Below are 19,432 nucleotides of genomic sequence, written 5' to 3'. Positions count from 1 at the left end.
TCTGAAATGAATTTTTCACTTCCGAGTACATTACGTCAGACTTTTCTATATATGTTTATTTAACAATTTTATATACATAGTATTAATATCAGTCTTGAAAGATATTGAAATGTGTTTGCATGAGGGGATTAATTTATTTAATTCAATCATTCATTTGAATTACGATGTGTTGACTACCTGGAAGTATGAAGCTGTCTCAAAACTTTGCATTTATTTAAATATTTTTTTTTATTATCGACGTGATTGACTAGCATTAGTGGTAGATCAGAAGAATAGTTAACATTATTCGGACTACCACTGGAACTCATTTGGACTACTCGAAACCTTTCATAAAATCCATCCTTTATTGACAAAATGTATCCGTACTATAACTTTAATTTAGTGTGGAGTTGTTACCCAAACCTTTCATTTCGATAACAGATCCTACTAAAATCATTCGCCCATTATCTTCAAAATTCTCATGAAAAATTATTTTATCCTCTATAATTTCATTTGTTGAACATATTCTATACTATGAAATTAAAACATATTCCTGTTTATTCATGTTCACTTTTGATTCAGTTAGCTTTTCAACACTGGTTGTAGTAAAATCTAATTTTATGCTAAAGGCTTTGACTCAGGAAACATGAAATAAGTAACAGAAAACCGGGATTCATGAAATAACATAACTTTGTTCATGTTTAAAAATTTGATGTTTATTCTATTTTCAGTCATAATAGATACATGGCTGCATAGATATGGCAATAACTGTCTATCAACTGACTCCGGCTTCCTGGACACTTCCCCCAGCACTGCCTTGAATTCTTCAACGTAGTCAGAAGAAAACTATTATTACTCCAGTAATTCAAGAAACTGAAAAATGTCATCCACTGCCTATATCCATACTGACAACTTACCAATGAGAATTGATAGAATTGGAAACAAGACTTGACTAGTATTCATTTTAACATACGTATAAATCTTAGCGTAAGGACTGAATAAATAATATTTTTTGTTGCGATATATGATTTGGAATATTTTGTACAAATAATAATTTGTATTAGTTTTATTTTGATAAAAATCTTTCAAGTTCGAGTTGCATTACTTTAGTCAGTTTCTCAGTTTTATGTGTGCTTGTACTGGGCTGGGGAGGAGGGGCCATAACTATGAATGGGGGCTAACTACATTCCTAGTGATATGTTCACTGTCCAACTTTAATATAACCTTAAACATAGAACTGTTCTTTTACTACATGTACTTTGTATACGAGTTTTATCACATGATACCATTCAGTGTAGTAAAAATTGCGATATCTACATGCCCATGGATACATGTCACACATCAAAATAGTGTGTGGCTCCCATATTCTCACTGATCCATTTCTGTATCTGAACATGCCTGTCTGTAATAATAATATCCACCTCCACGCTGTGGTTCTGCATGTTTTGTATGGCTCTAGAAAGACCCTCTTTCTTCGTGTCATAACGCCTCTTTACTTCATTTCTTGAAATGTTATATCATCTAGTCATAGCTTAAATGTCTTTACCATCATTTTAAAAATGGACTTATGCATCAGTAATATTGAAAAGTAATCTCATTGTCTTGCATTTGTGTCATGTATGTATGAATGTTGACAAGTACATGAACGTTTGCAATGCCTTTCCTCCTTCTCTTTACTTGCTGGACATTTAATACACAACCTGTGTAGTAGGTGAAATTTTAGACATGTATACTGGTCATCGTGGTTTTCTCTCAGATGAGGATTTCTCATGAACATGTGTATCATTTAAAGTGTATACTTGCTAAATAATAAGTTCACAAGTGTTTGTTCTATCGAGTCAAAAGCTTACATAATCATACTGAGCTTAGTTAATACAATGTTATATGTTTGGATTCCTCGTTTGCATTTAAGTTTCCTTTCAGTCTGACACTGTACAGCAATACTGCGTAATGGTGTATCTTGTCCCTGTAATAGAAGTATGAACATATGTTTCATGCCTTAGCAGTAACTATGGTAGTCACACATTAAGTCTTTTGCATGTCTGAACAATAGGTGACTAATGCACCAAACCTTTTTGCTTACTTCTGCGACTAAAGGTCGATCATATCTGACATATTACCAATACATTCTAGTTTCTCCGCAAGACAAAATTCAATAACTTAATTATTGACTCATATGCTGATACAATTTGTAAGGCATTGGGAATCCATGGCAACTACGAAGCTATAAAACCATGTAAACAGGGAATTAATGGAATGTTCACTGTGACACCAAAATGCAACACCAGATACGTCACACCACCATTTACTGTCTTCAGTTCTCTTTAGTGGATTATCTTGCAGGTGCTGGTTCCCAAATTTTTCATTCAGTACCTAAACAAAATTATATATATATATATATATATATATATATATATATATATATATATATATATATATATATATATATATATATATATATATATATATATATATATATATATATATATATATATATTATGTACATAACCATAGATAAAAGGGATTTTTTCATATTTTAATGCTGTCGGTGTCAAGATTTTACTTTGTATTGCTTCTCTGATTATATATATATGTATGTATATATATATATATATATATATATATATATATATATATATATATATATATATATATATATATATATATATATATATATATATATATATATATATATATATATAATTCCTTTTAACTATGGTTATGTACATAATAATACTAACCTCTCCAAATGGAATGGACATTGCTATTCACACTCTCGATCAATGGGTTGCGGTTTGATTCTGACCTAGACCGTCATCCCTTGCCAAAGATGTGTATAGTCTTGAAACAAGGTAATTGACTTCCAGTACCTCAAAAGAAAAGGCTAATTAACCAATACAATTAAGCACAATCAATATTTCAATTATTCACAACATTTTGGATTTAGCTAAAACTTATTATTATTGTTGCACACGCATGAGATAAGCATGGGGATGCATCTGATTTTTTTCGGGAGGTGTACTACTAATGGGGAGTGGGCAAAATTAAAATCCAAAGGTCATTCACGCACACACACACACACACACACACACACACACACACACACACAATCTCGTCATGGTAAAACAGGATTAATTTTGGGGGTAGGTAGGTATATTTGTGGTGATTGGTAGGGGCTGACAACCAATAATATACCAAGCTAAAGATGTATGGATATTGTACCCTCGCTAGCTCTCGCTTCTGTACAGGCGTATCTTGGTCTATATGTTGTTAACCCTGCCATAACCTTTGATTTCGTTAATCTGGTATTCATGGACTCGGTTATCTGGCAAGAAAACACTTGGTACTGATGTGGAAGGAGTCGTCTGATGTTCGTAATACTAAGTGGCTCTTTAATTGTATAGGCGGTGTCGAAATTGTCGTCTCTCAAATGGTCACTGCAGACTATCTCGCCTGTCACTAGTCGGATAATGCACAGTACCAGCCACTGAATGCAACTAATAACGAAGTTAGAAATGGAGTTCCCTACAGCATGTCAATGCCACTAAGAACGTTCTTTCTCGTGCGGTAAAAAATCGATGTTTTGTGGTCATTATTGTCTTTAATGATGAGGTATTTGACGTAGTACCAAACGGCATATTATAAGGTCCAGACGTTATTGAAGCCCATATTGCCTCTAAGATATAAGGGTTCCACTTATTTTTAATTGATATCAACCTTAAATCATATGAATTTTCATGTTTCAATAATCAACTATGTCATATATCGATGGTTCCTCAATTATTACTAAAACCTATAATATTCCGTAAGGTGGACTTATACAGGTATTATTATAATCGCTGTATCTATCAAGTGTAATTGCTATGCTTAACAGGCAAATAAATTAAAAATACGTATTTGAAGGTAAGGTGCTCCTGGATCAATATGCATGCACCCGCCATGTAAAATGTCGGTATAGAGTCCACGCCATTTATAATTACTATTTCATGACTTCATGGATGCGCATCCATGCATGGTGGCGTGTAATGGTACACATAAATGGTCATTAAATTACTATGTCAGGTCTCTCAAATATTTGCGAGCGCTTTCAACAGAACAATAATTTAATATATATTGGGAAATATATAGTGGGCTGGTTCATGTATATAGGCAAACAATGAACAAATACAGCTTTGAAATAATAATGTATTGGGTACCACTTGATTAATAAAGTAAATACCTCATTTCTCTTTGAGATCAGTGCGCAGAATAATATATTTTATTCGCTGCACACATCTCTGTTGAACTGATCACTAATGATATTTAAAATCTTCATAATGTGCACAATTACATTTCGTGATATCGTATGTAATTTCGCTGAGTATGACTGGATGTGATGGAAATCATGTTGTCATGTAAGGGTAGAGTTGTGTTCATAATTAGTTGCAATATCTCGTAATTTAAAATTTAGGTCTATTCTAGGTTTATCTAAAAACACGAAATTCTGGCACAATATCCAGTCAGTGGACAATTATTAACTGTACTTAAAAATATGAATCGTATAATAATTTGAACGAGTGTCTTCCAGTACTGCAAGATTTCACTAATCTAATTGTAATAAATATTTCGTTTATCAAATAGAATGTTTCAAAATTAAGAACAAGTTTTCTGTACAAGAAAAGAGAAGAATATTGCTTTGGTATTTTGTTTGTCTCTTACAAAGTGTAACGGGGCATTTGACATTTTGTCAGTTTCTATCATCCTTTATGTTTGTAATAAATCACTTAATATGCACTTTACTTTCCTAAAACAAAGAATTATCAGTGTCCCGATTTGTTTAGAGAGCCAGTGTTTGTGTAATCATTCCGTCAGTCAACTCCAATAGTTATATGACATTACCTGTGGCAGTTACGCATCATTACGATCGTGGTGTATAAGTTGAGAAGATATAGCAACATCACTTTTGACGATAAATATCTCTGATGTCCTTAATTTTCCTTACTATTGTATGTTCATTGTTGAGCCTTTTCTGGATATAAATTGGACTCTGTGGTGTTTGTGACCTTATATTTAAAGGGCTGACAAATATCGCAGAGATAGAACTTCTGGATTACCTGATGTGAGTATTAAGTACAGTACTCTTCATGGAACTAAACTATATGGTAAGGAACTATATTAATAACACTAATAACGTTACTGCTATAATGGCTGTTAATACTAATAGTAGTGTCTCATATTTGCTGTCTCTTCTTGCTGATAAGTTATTACATTTGATGCAGTGGTTCTCATGACCTGTAGTATTATCTTGTTCACTGTATAAACTAGAGATTTCCCACTGTGCGACCAATAATGCGCATGATCATCTGAATCTTATATACAGCAAAAGCAGACACAGCATACTTTCCGCCTTATAACATGCTAGATATAGCTTTTATTACATTGCATAATTCTGTAGTAAGAAGTAAAGAAAACAATAGCATTTGTCTGGTATTAAAATGAAAAATAAACTCAGATTACAACGGAATAGGTTTCAGAAGGAATGGGAGTGAATTATAATTATCCAATATAATAGGACTCCACTGGTCTAAGGTTGACATTGCCCGGGGTGGGTTTGGGAGACAAGAGCCCCAATCCTCCAAAAATGCCTTTTACGGATTGCGTCTCTGATTGCCTCTGTCAACTAAAATCCAGCTCCTGGTCTTCGCGAGTGGCTTAGATTTGAAGTCTGGCAGACCACTTTTTCCACTAACAGGAGAAGAAGTGAAGGCGGGCTGGCGCCTTAAAACCAGTTGCTTCGGGTAGATGGGACTCGTAAACCTTGGATGGTAGCTCATCTAGGAGACGAAAAACTCCGCTTCCAAGCCTCTGCTGCCTTGTGGCTATACCCACTCATGGGAAAGGCTAAGGGAGTAAACCCCGACAGAAAATCCGGAGACGGAGTCCCTAAGGCGGTCTGACATTGACTTCAACGTCATTTCGGCATCTCCTGCGACGCCTTTGGCACCAAGCTGTATCGGCATTTATCGTTCCCTTGGGCCAACCAGCTGCGTGGAGGGGGGATCTGCTGCATGGACAACAGCTGATTCTCCATACCACCCTGCCCAGGCTTCATATCTCCAATGGAGAGGACACTCCAGCTTCGTCTTACGGCGTCGGCACAACACGAGAAGTAGCAGTTTACCGGTTCTAAGTCAAAGCTCGATTGGCGTAGAGCTTGGCGCCAGGGGTTACTTCTGACAGTGAGAGAGATCACCAGGTCTCACTGGACAGCTACCGCCCACCTCAAGCTGGGCAGCCCCCAGTCAAATACGTGCTGCCCGCCATGACCTGCCTGCTTCACTGGGTACGTGGAACTTAGAGAATCATCTCGACAAGTGGGCCACAAATTCCGCACCAGGAAAGACTAAACAAGGAAATAAGAAGACTAAAACTCTTCCTTCTGCTACCTGCAACATCAGGACCATGTGTCCTGGATTGACCGCTGACCTAAACCAGATCGACGATGCACGAAAGACTGCCGTCATTGACAGAGAACTCTCCCGACAGAACATCAACATTGCCTGCCTCCAGGAATCCCGACTGGCTGACAAGGGCACCATCAGAGAAGCTAATTACACGTTCTTTTGGCAAGGGAAGCCCTCAGATGAACCTAGGCAGCATGGTGTAGGCTTTGCCGTAAAGAACAACCAGGTACTGAGAGAATCCTTGCCCTCCGGCTGTCAACATCCTTAGGCCCGGTCAAATCTTTAGCATGTACGCCCCAACCCTCTGCTCCAAGCACGTGGAGAAAGACAAATTTTATGAGGTTCTGGATCAGGCAATATCCAGTATCCCCAACAACGAAAGCCTTTACTTACTAGGAGACTTCAATGCTAGAGTGGGAGCTGACCATGAGGCCTGGTCCACCTGTCTCAGCTTTTACGGAAGCGGCAAGATCAACGAGAATGGTCAGCGACTGCTGGATATGTGTGACCAACACTTTTTTCAAATGCAAGGAGATCCACCAGGTGTCATGGAGACACCCGCGTTTACAGCACTGGCACCAGCTAGACCTCATCATCACCAGGCGTGCAGAACTGGCCAGTGTCCTCCTCACCCAGAGCTACCACAGTGCCGATTGCGACACTGACCTCGTGGCCAGCAAGGTGCGACTATTACCCAAGAAGCTGCACCACGACAAGAAGGGTCACCCGCGCATCAACACCTGCTGTGCAAGCAACCCAGAGAAAACACAGCAGTTCATCAGCAAACTGAAGGAAACCCTCACCAAAGTGACATGTGATGACACCATTGACTTCAAGTTGTCCCATATCCGTGACTTTGTGTACAATTCAGCCATCACAGCTTACGGGAAGAGGGTGCGAAATAATGTTGACTGGTATAAGAAAAACTGGGAGGAGATGGAACCTGTAACTGAGGCAAAGAGGAAAGCCCTTCTGGCATACAGGGCTGCACCTAGCCCCAGAACACTACAAGCCCTCAGGATTGCAAGGAACAACGCCTAAAAGACCGCCCGCCGCTGTGCCAACACCTACTGGCTGAACCTTTGCAACAGTATACAGAAGGCTGCCGACACCGGGGATGCAAGAGGAATGTACGAGGGTATCAAAAAGACTACAGGCCTCCCCAACTACAAGACCGCCCCCCCCCCCTCAAGTCCAAGACGGGCGAAGTCATCACAGACCAGGGGAAACAACTGCAGCGATGGGTTGAGCATTATCTCGAGCTATATGCAACCCAAAACAATGTCACCGGAACTGCCCTGGACGACATTCCAGACCAGCCTGTCATGGAGGAGCTAGACACACAGCCCACCCTGAAGAGCTCGGAAAAGCCATCGATTGCCTTGCTTATGGGAAGGCTCCTGGAAGCGATGTCATTCTGTCTGAAGTCTTCAAGAGCGGAAAACCAGCACTGCTCCAGCCCCTATACATACTCTTCTGCCTTTGATGGGAATAGGGATACATCCCACAGGACATGCGTGACGCCAACATCGTCACTTTGTACAAAAACAAAGGAGACCGTTGCTACTGCAACAACTACCGGGGCATCTCCGTCCTCAGCATCGTCGGAAAGGCTTTCGCCCGTGTTGCCTTGGCGCGCTTGCAGATCCTAGCCTCCCCCGTCTACCCAGAGTCCCAGTGTGGATTTCGAGCCGGCCGGTCAACTGTAGACATGATCTTCTCACTACGTCAGCTGCAGGAAAAGTGACGCGAGCAGCAGATGCCCCTCTACATTGCCTTCATAGACCTGACGAAGGCGTTTGACCTAGTTAGTCGGAGTGGACTCTTCAGAATCCTGCATAAGACTGGCTGCCCCCCACGTCTGCGTGCTGTCATCATGTCGTTCCATGAGAACATGCACAGCACAGTGTGCTTCAATGGCACAACATCTGAAGCATTCCCAGTCATCAGCGGAGTCAAATAAGGCTGTGTCCTTGCGCCGACGCTCTTTGCCATCTTCTTCTCCATGCTTCTCCAGTACGCATTCAAGGACTGCATCGAGGGAGTGTACATCCATACTAAGGCTGACGGCAAGCTGTTCTACATCGCCCGTCTTCGTGCTAAGACTAAAGTCACAGAGGTACTCATCTGTGAATTGCTCTTCGCCGACGATGCAGCCTTGACATCACACACGGAAGATGGACTTCAGCCGCTTGTATGCCGCTTCTCTCATGCTTGTAAGGAATTTGGACTGACCATCAGTTTGAAGAAAACGAACGCCATGACACAGGATGCACGCTCCCCTCCCTCTGTCACCATCGATGGGTACAACTTGGAAGTTGTCGAGAACTTCGCATACCTCTGGTCTGACATCTCCAGCTCACTCTCCATTGATTCTGAGGTGAACGGCAGGATTGCCAAGGGAGCAGCAGTGATTGCCAGATTTAACCAGAGAGTCTGGAACAATCCCAACCTCACCGAGAAGACGAAACTGCGTGTCTACCAAGCTTGCGAGCTCAACTCACTTCTCTACAGCAGCGAAACCTGAGCCACCTATGCAAGACACGAGAGGAAACTCAGCAGCTTCCACCTGAGTTGTCTGCGGCGCATTCTGCGCATCCAGTTGCAGGACAAAGTACCCAACACAGAGGTTCTAGAACGCGCCAACATGAAAAGCATGTTGGACATTCTCAGCGAGAGGCGCCTTCGCTGGCTTGGCCATGTCAAGAGAATGGACCCAGGGCGCATTCCCAAGGACCTGTTATATGGGGAGTTAGCAGAAGGTGCACGACCAACTGGACGACCACATATGCGCTACAAAGATGTTTGCAAGAAGGATATGAAGACAGCAAACATCAATGTGAACGACTGGGAGAGCTGTGCAAACAACCGTTCCAGCTGGCGTCTAGCTGTCAGGCAGGGAGTTCAAAACGCAGAGGAAGAGAGAAAATAAAACAAGCTAAAAAGAGAGGTAGAACGAAGGATAAACAAAAGCTTATTTTGGAGCTACGCCATCGTATCCCGTAGACTCTCGGATGCCAAGAGAGACTGACAAATTATGACACTTGAGTTGGTATCATTGAAAGGTTAAACAAAATAATCTTGAGTAAAGTCATAATACTTTTAAGAATTTTAATGTATTACACTGCCGATGTTGCCTTTCTGTACCAGTTTGGGTCAACCCTTCCTCGCATCTACCAGCATAACGTAGTTACGAAACCGATACATGTTTTATAAATTTTACATTTGTCCACAGGGGTGTAAACACACACGTGAAGTAGCTGCATATTCTCGTACGGATGTCAGCGATCCTAAATGATTTCAGAAAAAGGGTAAAACGCAAGCTTCTTTTGCAAATCTGTGAATAATAAAACAGATCTACTCTGCTGTGATTGTTGAAGCAAAATCCCACAGTGTGTATAACTATTCAGTCAAGAATATATTAGCGATCAACACACACACACACACAGACACACACACACACGCACAATATGTTTTTGTGTGTAAGTAATAATTAAATATGTTCCAGGTATGGGTTCGAAAAGCATATACCAGTTTGGGATCCCTTTTGATAAATCTATATAATGCATTCAAAAGAAACAATGATTTTATAATTTCCTTAACAATAGTGATACACCACCCATCGGGTAGAATGTTGCAACTATTGGATAACTGCATACACTCTTTCTAAGTAGTTTACACATAGATCTGTGAATTTGTTGCCATTATATATGACGGTAATTGTTTAGAGTGAAATAAGATATCCGTGCGCGGGTTGTGCTGGTGAATTTTTATCAATGATATTATTGGCAGTTATTATGACGATGCCAGTGTATACAGCAGTTCCAATAGCACAGCATATGAACAACTAGCGTGCCAAAAGACAAATTAGAAAGGACAGGAACGAATTCGTCTCAATAATTCATTCGTGCTCTATATTGTAATTGATATCAACATTACATCATACAAATATATTTTGTTTTTCCATATACAACCACCTTAAGCTATTACGCCTACCCCATTATAAAGACATATTACGCCACACTTTACATACAAGCCAGTACTATTCTGATTTTTATGTGACGCTATATCTCTCTCGTCAACTGATTATGCTTAACAAATACATGAAAACTAGTATTTGAAAAAAAGATATATGCTCATCCACCCTGTTTAGTGCCGATATAGAAAAGACACCATTTTATTTTGCTCTTCTTATTATATACGTGATCATAAAAAATGATACCTTGTGATGATACACATACATAATCATGAAAAAATCATTTTTGGCCTCTTGGATATTTGCAAACACTTTCACCCGCCATATAATTACATTAGCTTCTGTAATGGCAAATCGATTCGGCTGGCTCCTGTATAAATAAAACCACGAAATGCCAGTATACTACTTTGAGATATTACGTTATTGTACACTACTTGACCACTCAAGGGTGTAACTTATTTCACACTGAAATCAGCATGATAAATACGCTTGTTTATGGACTAAATATATTTACATACAGGAACCAACTACTTGGTGTTACGACCCTATGTTCTTCAACTAAGTAGCAGAAAGAAGAAAGCCATAATGTGTTGCAAAAACACAACAAATTATTGAATTATCTATGGTATTAAACTAACATTGAAGAGAACCAAACATTATTTCGAATTAAATCCGATCTAATCTTAAAAGTATCAGCACTAGTCTAAAAGAATAGAGTATTTAAAATGAACTTCAGGTTTAAATGTCCTGATGTATCTATAACATTAAATATGCTTAAGTTCCAGCATTCTTGATGTATCGCAGTGGCATTGCCCAGAACGTATTTAAATGAAATCACAATAATCGCAACATGTTTAATCCAAATATTGATATGAACACGTTGTAATTCAAACAAATAATTTTTAAAAAATTCCTCTCAAATTAAATCTAAAATGAACACTGAATACGTCTCCAAACTGAAAATAAAAAAACAACAGTGATAAAGTATGAATATAAATATTTGTCACTTTTCTCCGTATCTACATCTTCACGACTTTATTACGACTCTGTATCATAATTGTCCCCACGTAAAATGTTTTGCAATATATTGTTAGGAATTAAAAATTACACTGCACTGTATACAGATTCATTATTAAGGGTGAGTGCAAACTATTTATAGCATCACTATCTAAAACTAGAGCATATGACCATCTATAATAATTACATATGTACTAATTTGCTTTTAAATGATCAATACAATCTACATTAATGGATGAAAGTTAAAGCCACCATATAGATACCCAAAACACTGGCTTATCACACAAATGAGATAGTATTTGTAAGGATATATACCAATCGATCTTGCACTTTTCAACCACTATGTTGAAACTTGCTTTCTGTTATCATGTATAATTGAATCAGTTTTTACTGTGTCCATTATCAAAGACGTTTACCATAATAGTATGGTAAATGTGGTTTTATTGGCTACTGATCTGGTTCGACAGCCTCTATCACTCATAACGGCTCTCTTTTAGGCTCGCATATTGCTCACTTTCACTGATTATAATCTGAAGTGGTGCGCATGCAAAGTGAACCTTTACCGGCATAGACAATCAATTGGGGATAGAGGATGTGCTCCAGATCAGAAAGACAATCTAAATTCGCTCTTATCGCACAAGTTTGTGTATTTCCCTAGCTTCTAATTGGATATGATACATGCAACATCGAGGTAGATAATACACTCTTAATGCAAAGGTCTTATGACTAAAGTTTTTTTTTTAAATATATGCGCTTGTTTAGCGTAGTGTGACCGTTCCGGTGGTCTAGTGGCCTCGGAAGCGGATTTTCGTGGGTTCGAACTCAGGCCGAGCCGTGCCAAACAGTTACAAAAATGGTACTAACAGCTTCATCGCTAGGCGCTTAGCATTAAGAGGTTAGTGTTAGGACTGGTCTGTCTGGTGCAGACATCGTAGCGATAAGACTGGAAACTGGTTAAAGCTACGTTAAAAATCCTATTAAAAAACTAGTGTAGTGTGTATCCATTAATACCATTTTATTGTTCCAAGCACCAGTGTGCGACAATGCAACTACGTGCAAGTAATCTATTTTGAGGAGGAATCAGATAACGTCAGTCATCCATCCATCTGTCCATCCACCCACCCATACATACATACATACATACATACATACATACATACATACATACATACATACATACATATATACATAACTATACAACTACATACATACATAACTACATACATAACTGCATACAATAGCGTACTTTGGGAAAAGAATATAGAGCTGACGGCTGTTTATTCTACATGAACTGTGCGATGAAACCATTGGAATCAACATGTTTCACTGTCAGAATTCCTCACCTGCTACTACCTATTCTACGCACAGCTATGTCGGAACAACACAAACCCTCGGTCACAGTATCAGCTTACTGTATAAAATGTAACATTAATATTATAACTGTGGAATTAGCGACATTCTATTTGCGATATTAACTGCGTAGGCAATATGACAATGAAAGTTACGAGAAAACAAGTCAACCGGCATAAGGAACTGGACTTTTTTCTGGTAGGATTTTTCTGAGCACATAGAACCACAATCACACATATATGCACATACTGTATAGAAACTTTTATAACTTTGTACTGAGTTTGCAAAGTTGCTGAGCAACTGACTATAATGTTATTTAATAGTGCCGTGTAACGTCAGTGTGAGATGTTTAAGTGTTCTGCAAGATAATCATTATCGTCATTTGGACATCTTGGTCAGCATATTTATCATTAGTATGCTATGCCGAATAATGATACTATAATCATTACAATAAGACTACACTTACAAATAACAATAGATCGTTAAACCTTTGTTTTAATTTCAAATAAAGAGAAAATGTAATAGCCGAAAACTAACACCATATCATGACAGGTAATACTAAACAAAGAAATATAGGTCAACTGGTTGTAAATAATTATCTCCTTGTCTCCCTTGTTCAACGTCTTCAGCCAGTCCCATCCATTGAGTAGGGGAAAGATTGTAGGTTTGTATTCACGTACTTGAATGGGTTGATGCATGAAAGAGTAAGTCCATGCATTTATATGGCGATGTACTTTGAACATGAACCGATAACTTGTTTAGCATGACACACATGTACTTCAGACCAGCTCGGAACGAAACGAAAAAAAAAAACATTATGATAAGAGACGACATTTCAAGAGGATAAACCTTGTATATTCGCATCAAGGGCTTTGCACTGTCGTCTTAAAATTGAATAAGCCCTGTGTGGTAGAACCTGGAAAGGCTAAACAAATATGACACGAATTAGCGACTCAGTTTGCGAATGTATTTTCGGATTGTCTTATTATGGATTTACAATAGATTCCACTATCTCGCGACACGCTGTAACACCTTGTATATAACATCGAACCACAAATGCCTTAATCGCTACGATTATTATGTTAAAAACACATAACAGAAGAAATAGTACTAAAATAATCCTAACATCAATAGCGAATAAGATTTGTCAACCATCTTGCACGCCACCCATGATATATCAATGTTTACAAAGAAACATTGCAAAATAAATGTTGAAACATACCTATACAATGACGAATTTTGAAAATATTTCCCAATGACAGTAATATATGAATTTTGTAAACAACACCCTACTATGCTACTAAAATATAAGATAGCATGCACGCAAATAATATAGGATTGAGTAGAAACGGACAGTAGTATTGTGTCATAAAATTGATTTGGTAATGCGACACTACCTAACACGTAAGTAAATGCCCAATAAAAGCGGATCACAAACCACAAGTTATGCATACAAGAAAGGAAGGAGCTTAGTAGATCCACTACAATGATCACTGTGAAGTGTACTAATTGAAGGTGAAAGCCAGCACTGTTATGCTATTTAGCGCCATACAAAACGTTATATGTATGATCATTTAAAAATGATAAAGGGTGTAATATCGACCAGCGATATTAAAACTAGTTGAAAGCAAAACGATGAGATGGTATGGGTTATATATAAAGCTTCCCGATCGACGGGGAATGTAAATGGTATATGTTAACGAAGACAGTTGAACAAGTGTCGGTATATACATTAAATAAAAATCTTTAGCTTAGAAAAATGTTAATTTCTTTCTGGATTACTATAATGCAAATGACGTTTATTGCATCAGAAAGTTTTTTCATGCCATGCACATAGTAGTAGGTTGTAGGTCGAAACATTCTGTCATAAAGTGTCGAACAGTGAATGTTTCATTGCACGAAACGCACTCTGGTGGGTCTTCGCCTTTTAGCATGTGACATGGGGTTATATAAATATGACCAATTCGAATTCTTACAATGACTACCTCCTCTTCACCCACAGTTCTGTAGGAAGAAGTCCATTTTCCTAGAGTTGGCTTGGTCGCATGAAGTGTGTTCTTCATTTTTTCATTCCATGATGTCTGCCACTCATGACGTAAAGACTCTTTGATATTATGTTTTTAAAATCAGATGGTTCTTGGAATATGGCAATATTATCAGAGCAATCTACTTTTTCATTACCTTTAATACTAATATGGCTGGGCAACCAATAGTATATTATATTGTGGGATGAATTTTAGAAAAGTCAATAATTATACCGTCAAGTCCTAATGCCAATGGAAGATATGGCGTTTGGGTTTTGTCGTATATGATTTTGTATTTGGGCTCACAAAGCGAGTCTAATTCCTTGACGATGAATTGGGTCAAATATCTTCGAGTAGGATTTTCTAGCTGAAGCATAAACAACGCAACCGTGGTCCAGTTCTATATAAATTGGAGATGACATTTGTTATGAGCACCCCAGTCAGTATGCTTTACTACTTGATGCATATCTAGAGATTTTGAGCATTCATCTTCAAGTTCAATAAGTGTGGAATAAAAGTCAGTGTTCTGTCGAAGATAATACCTACAACTTTGTTTCCTCAACAACTAACATAGTTGTTTTTTTCCAGCGTGAGTCTCGGTTCATCACGATGTCTTTATAACCGACAGCAATGCATGCATACAGTTTCTGATTTCAAGAATTTGAAACGTTAGTACCGGCCCAATTTTGAATCTTGTTGATATTTTGCTGTAGTTGTCTTCAGTTGTACGCATGTGCTTTGATCAATAGCATATTAGAAAATCATCAACGTATAAGGAGCAATCCACACCATGAGCCTAACAATTCTTGATGCTATCTTAAGTTCTCTGTCTGAGACAAAGTTTCACGTAAAAAAGGGTATACGTCCTTTTACACCCATATGGTACAGGTCATTTAGTATCCGGTACTTCCATGTCGTGTTATAAACGTTTTCTAAATCAAGGAAAACAGCTACTACATGTTCCTTCTTGATAAATGCATCGTAAATAAATGCTTCCAGTCTAACCACTAGGCCATACCGAAAGCAACTTTGGAAAGGAGATATTAAATTGTTAGTTTCTAAGTACCATGCAAGTCGAGAATTGTTCATTCGTTCCTTTGTTTTGCACACACAGCTCATCAGTGCAATTGGTTGATAGTTGGTAGGATATGTGTTTTATTTTCCTGGTTTGGGAACTTGCATTACGGTTGCTTCTTTCCAAATTGTTGGTACATTACCAGTAATCCATAAATCATTAAAGATTTCCAGAAAAAAACTGTTAAAGATGATTCTGGAAGGTGTTTCAAAAACTGGTAATGTATTTCGTCAGGCGCAGCAGATGTATAATGTGCCCTATGCAAAGATTCCATAAGTTCCAACGACGACAATGGCTGATTATGACACTCTGAGTTATTCGATGTGAATATCAGCCGTGTCGTTTCATTTTGAGCTTCTAATCTTCTGAGGGCTTCTGAATAATTGGATGATTAGGAATTGTTTGAGAAAATATCAGCAAATGTATTAAATATGTCATTTTTGGAACTGAAATTCTTGTTGTTTAGTTTCAGATGTCGGAGAAAGATCTGATTCCCTTTACATTTATTTTATGGATCGTGTCCAAACTTTCTTTGAAGAGGAGCCATAACTTAAAGTTGAAACATTTTTTCGATGGTGCTCTTAATTTCCTTAATCGTGCGACGAGCTTTGGTCCAAACAATACGGTACTTAGTTAAATTATCAATTTTTTTTAGTGCTCTCGGCGTTGTCTAGTGCCTTTTTTACATTCTGTGGTGAACAACTGTTTAGGGGTTCTTTTACAGTTCATTGACGACTTAGGAATGCATTCTTCTGCAATCTCGATTAAGAGAGAAATAAAATACTGAGAAGGGTCACTGTCGTTTAAAACGGTATCCCTGTGCAGCCTTACTGTAGAAAGTGTTTCAAACTTTGACCAGTCGGCATTCTTTAAATTCCATTGTTGAATTTCTTCATCGATTGTAACGTTGGTGTTCTGTAGAGAGACTGGAAGGTGGTCACTGCTGTAAAGGTCATCAGCGACATTCCAGTTGTAATCCAAAAGTAGAGAAGGAGAATAAATTATCAAATCGATACACGAATATATACCCATGCCTTTGTGTAAATATGTCAGTGATTTGGTGTTATATAGACATAAGACCTGTCTAGAAATGAATTCTGCTACCTTTTTGCCCCTATCGCTCATGTAGTTTGATCCCCATACCATGTTATGAGTATTAAAATCTCCAAGTAGAACAAATGGCTCAGGCAGTTGTTGAAGAATGTTGTCTAATTTATTTGGTAGTAGGTTGGCGTTTTAGATGGCATGTAAATAGAACAAAAGGTAATCACTCGATCTAGAGTGACACTTACAGCAATGGTTTGCAAATTCGTGTTTAAAGCGATTACGCTATCAAGGTCTCTTTTGTTTAGAACAAAAGAAACTCATCCTAAGGTCCTGTCAACATTTCGAAAGTCAGTTTAAACAGGGAGTCGTTTTTAAGTGCAATATCCGATCTTTCAAGAATATTTCCTGAAGGCATAATACTGCAGGGTCATGCTCGTTTAAAATAAGTAGAATATTATTGTATTTGGCTTTAAGTTCTATTATATGAGTGTTCTTCATTATAAGTTTAAAGTGGAGATTATGTAGCCATGTTAGACCTTTCTCGAGTGCACTCTGTGTGGTTATTTCTCTGGAGGAAGTACGGGGATGAAATTTTTGGATGCAGGTCTGGAGCCACCTTGAGCACATGTAGCAGTTTCTTCTGCATCCATGTTCTCGATGTCTCCAAACCTATTATAGAGTTTATTAGTGTCATATGACCCCTTTTGCTGCCTATGTATCTCATATATGTTTTTCGGTGGTGGGGTATTATTGAAAGTTGTTTGAGTAGATGCCGTGTTGTTGTGTGCTTGGTAATGGGGAGCTGTTAGAGCGTGATGGTGAATTGGGTGGATCTGTCTAAGTTTGAGTGTCCTTCGTTGATTTGGGATTGTTTGTCACTACAGTGGTTACGTCTATGCCAGGAAGGGATACTTTTGCCTGTACAAGCTTTCTGGATCCTGGATAGTAAATGTTAGAAGTGTATTTTACTCTCTATATTTCCTTTTCCTCTTTCCAGGTATCACAATTCCTGAAACCGGCGTGGTGCTCATTTGCACAGTTGACGCAATGCGACGATGCTTTACACTCAGATTCCTAATGAGAATGGTCTCTGCATGGGCCACATATTTGGCTTTTCGAGAATCGGTCTTCATTGTGGTCAAATTTTTGACACATATATTATCGAAGGGGATTCGGTATGTAAATCTCAACCTTCTTTTGTAAAAAGCCAACTTTGACCGCTCTTGGTACTGTTAGTTTGTTAAAGGTGAGTACAATGGTGTTGATGTTCTGCAGATTGTTGGTATGTTTAATACGTCTTCTACGGACCACAGTGACATCTTCGTTTTCAGTGCTTTCGTAATATCTGTGTCGCTGACCACAGCCAAGTCATGAGAGCAAGTCACGCCTTTAAACGTATTGTTTGTTGTGTAAGCGAATGCGGTTATTGGAATATCGAAGAAAGTTTTTATTTTGTGGATATTTTCTGTTTGTCCTCGTCTCTTACACTCAACAAGAAGGCAGACAATTTCAACATTTTTACGCTTTTTGGTGTGCCGATAGATCCCGTAATTGCTTTCTTCAAATACTACCCTAGAAAGTACGGCAAGCAGTCTTGAAGGATCTTTTGATTTTATAACCATGAAGCGTGGAAATTACTCCACGTTACACAGTGCGTCATCCGAGTCAGATACAGTTTTCGTTCCTTGTTTTGATTTTGTTTGGAAATTATCCATATTGGTTTGTTTAAAATTCAGCACCCGTGCTCCCCGCCCACCATGGATCCCCATAAAGGGACACTATTTAAGTGACAGGGATATACAGATATTATACTCAGTCGGTAAAATTGACCCGTTAAGCCACCGAATTCTAGTAAGTCTTATAAGAGTTGGGAAATGGGAAGCTAAATTGATAGAATGTAGGGGCAATTGTGGTATCAAGAGAGATACAAGGAGACAGATAAAGAAAGTGAACGATTAAATAAAGACTTCCTAGGACTCGGCGTGACCAATCAATTTGTTCAGATCGGACCCTCCCGACCACCCATCTAGAAGAAGTTGTTTCCAAAAAGGTGTATTGCATCAGAAGGCCTCTGCTCAACTACAATTATCATTTCCTTCTCCGTGTCTGGATGGAACCCACGGCAAACAGGTTGTCTCTACTTAGTCGTCTTTTACGACAGGTAATGAGAACACGTCGGGCCAATTATATAACCCCGGACCCACTGGGGGCTGCCACAAACATAAATGAGCTCAAATCAGATTACTTTTATTACACTCATTGCTGCTTAATTGCTTCAAACTATTTATGTTATTTTCAGAAAATATGTATTTATCCAGACGACAGAAGACTTTAAATTAGGATAATCAAATATAAAACAGATCTGTGATCGATATGTGAGAATATAATTGTTATTGGTCTTGCAGATTTACGTCGGATTCCGGTTTTCGTATCCACTTAATGATTCGAGAATATATAATAAGTCTCAGAAACAAGAATACATTCACCATATATTCCTTCCTGTATGTCGTAAGAGGAGACA

This window comes from Sinohyriopsis cumingii, chromosome 9, assembly GCF_028554795.1.
Source record: "Sinohyriopsis cumingii isolate HCF-2022 chromosome 9, ASM2855479v2, whole genome shotgun sequence".
NCBI classification, from domain to species: Eukaryota; Metazoa; Mollusca; class Bivalvia; order Unionida; family Unionidae; genus Sinohyriopsis; species Sinohyriopsis cumingii.
This window is presented reverse-complemented; position numbering follows the sequence as displayed.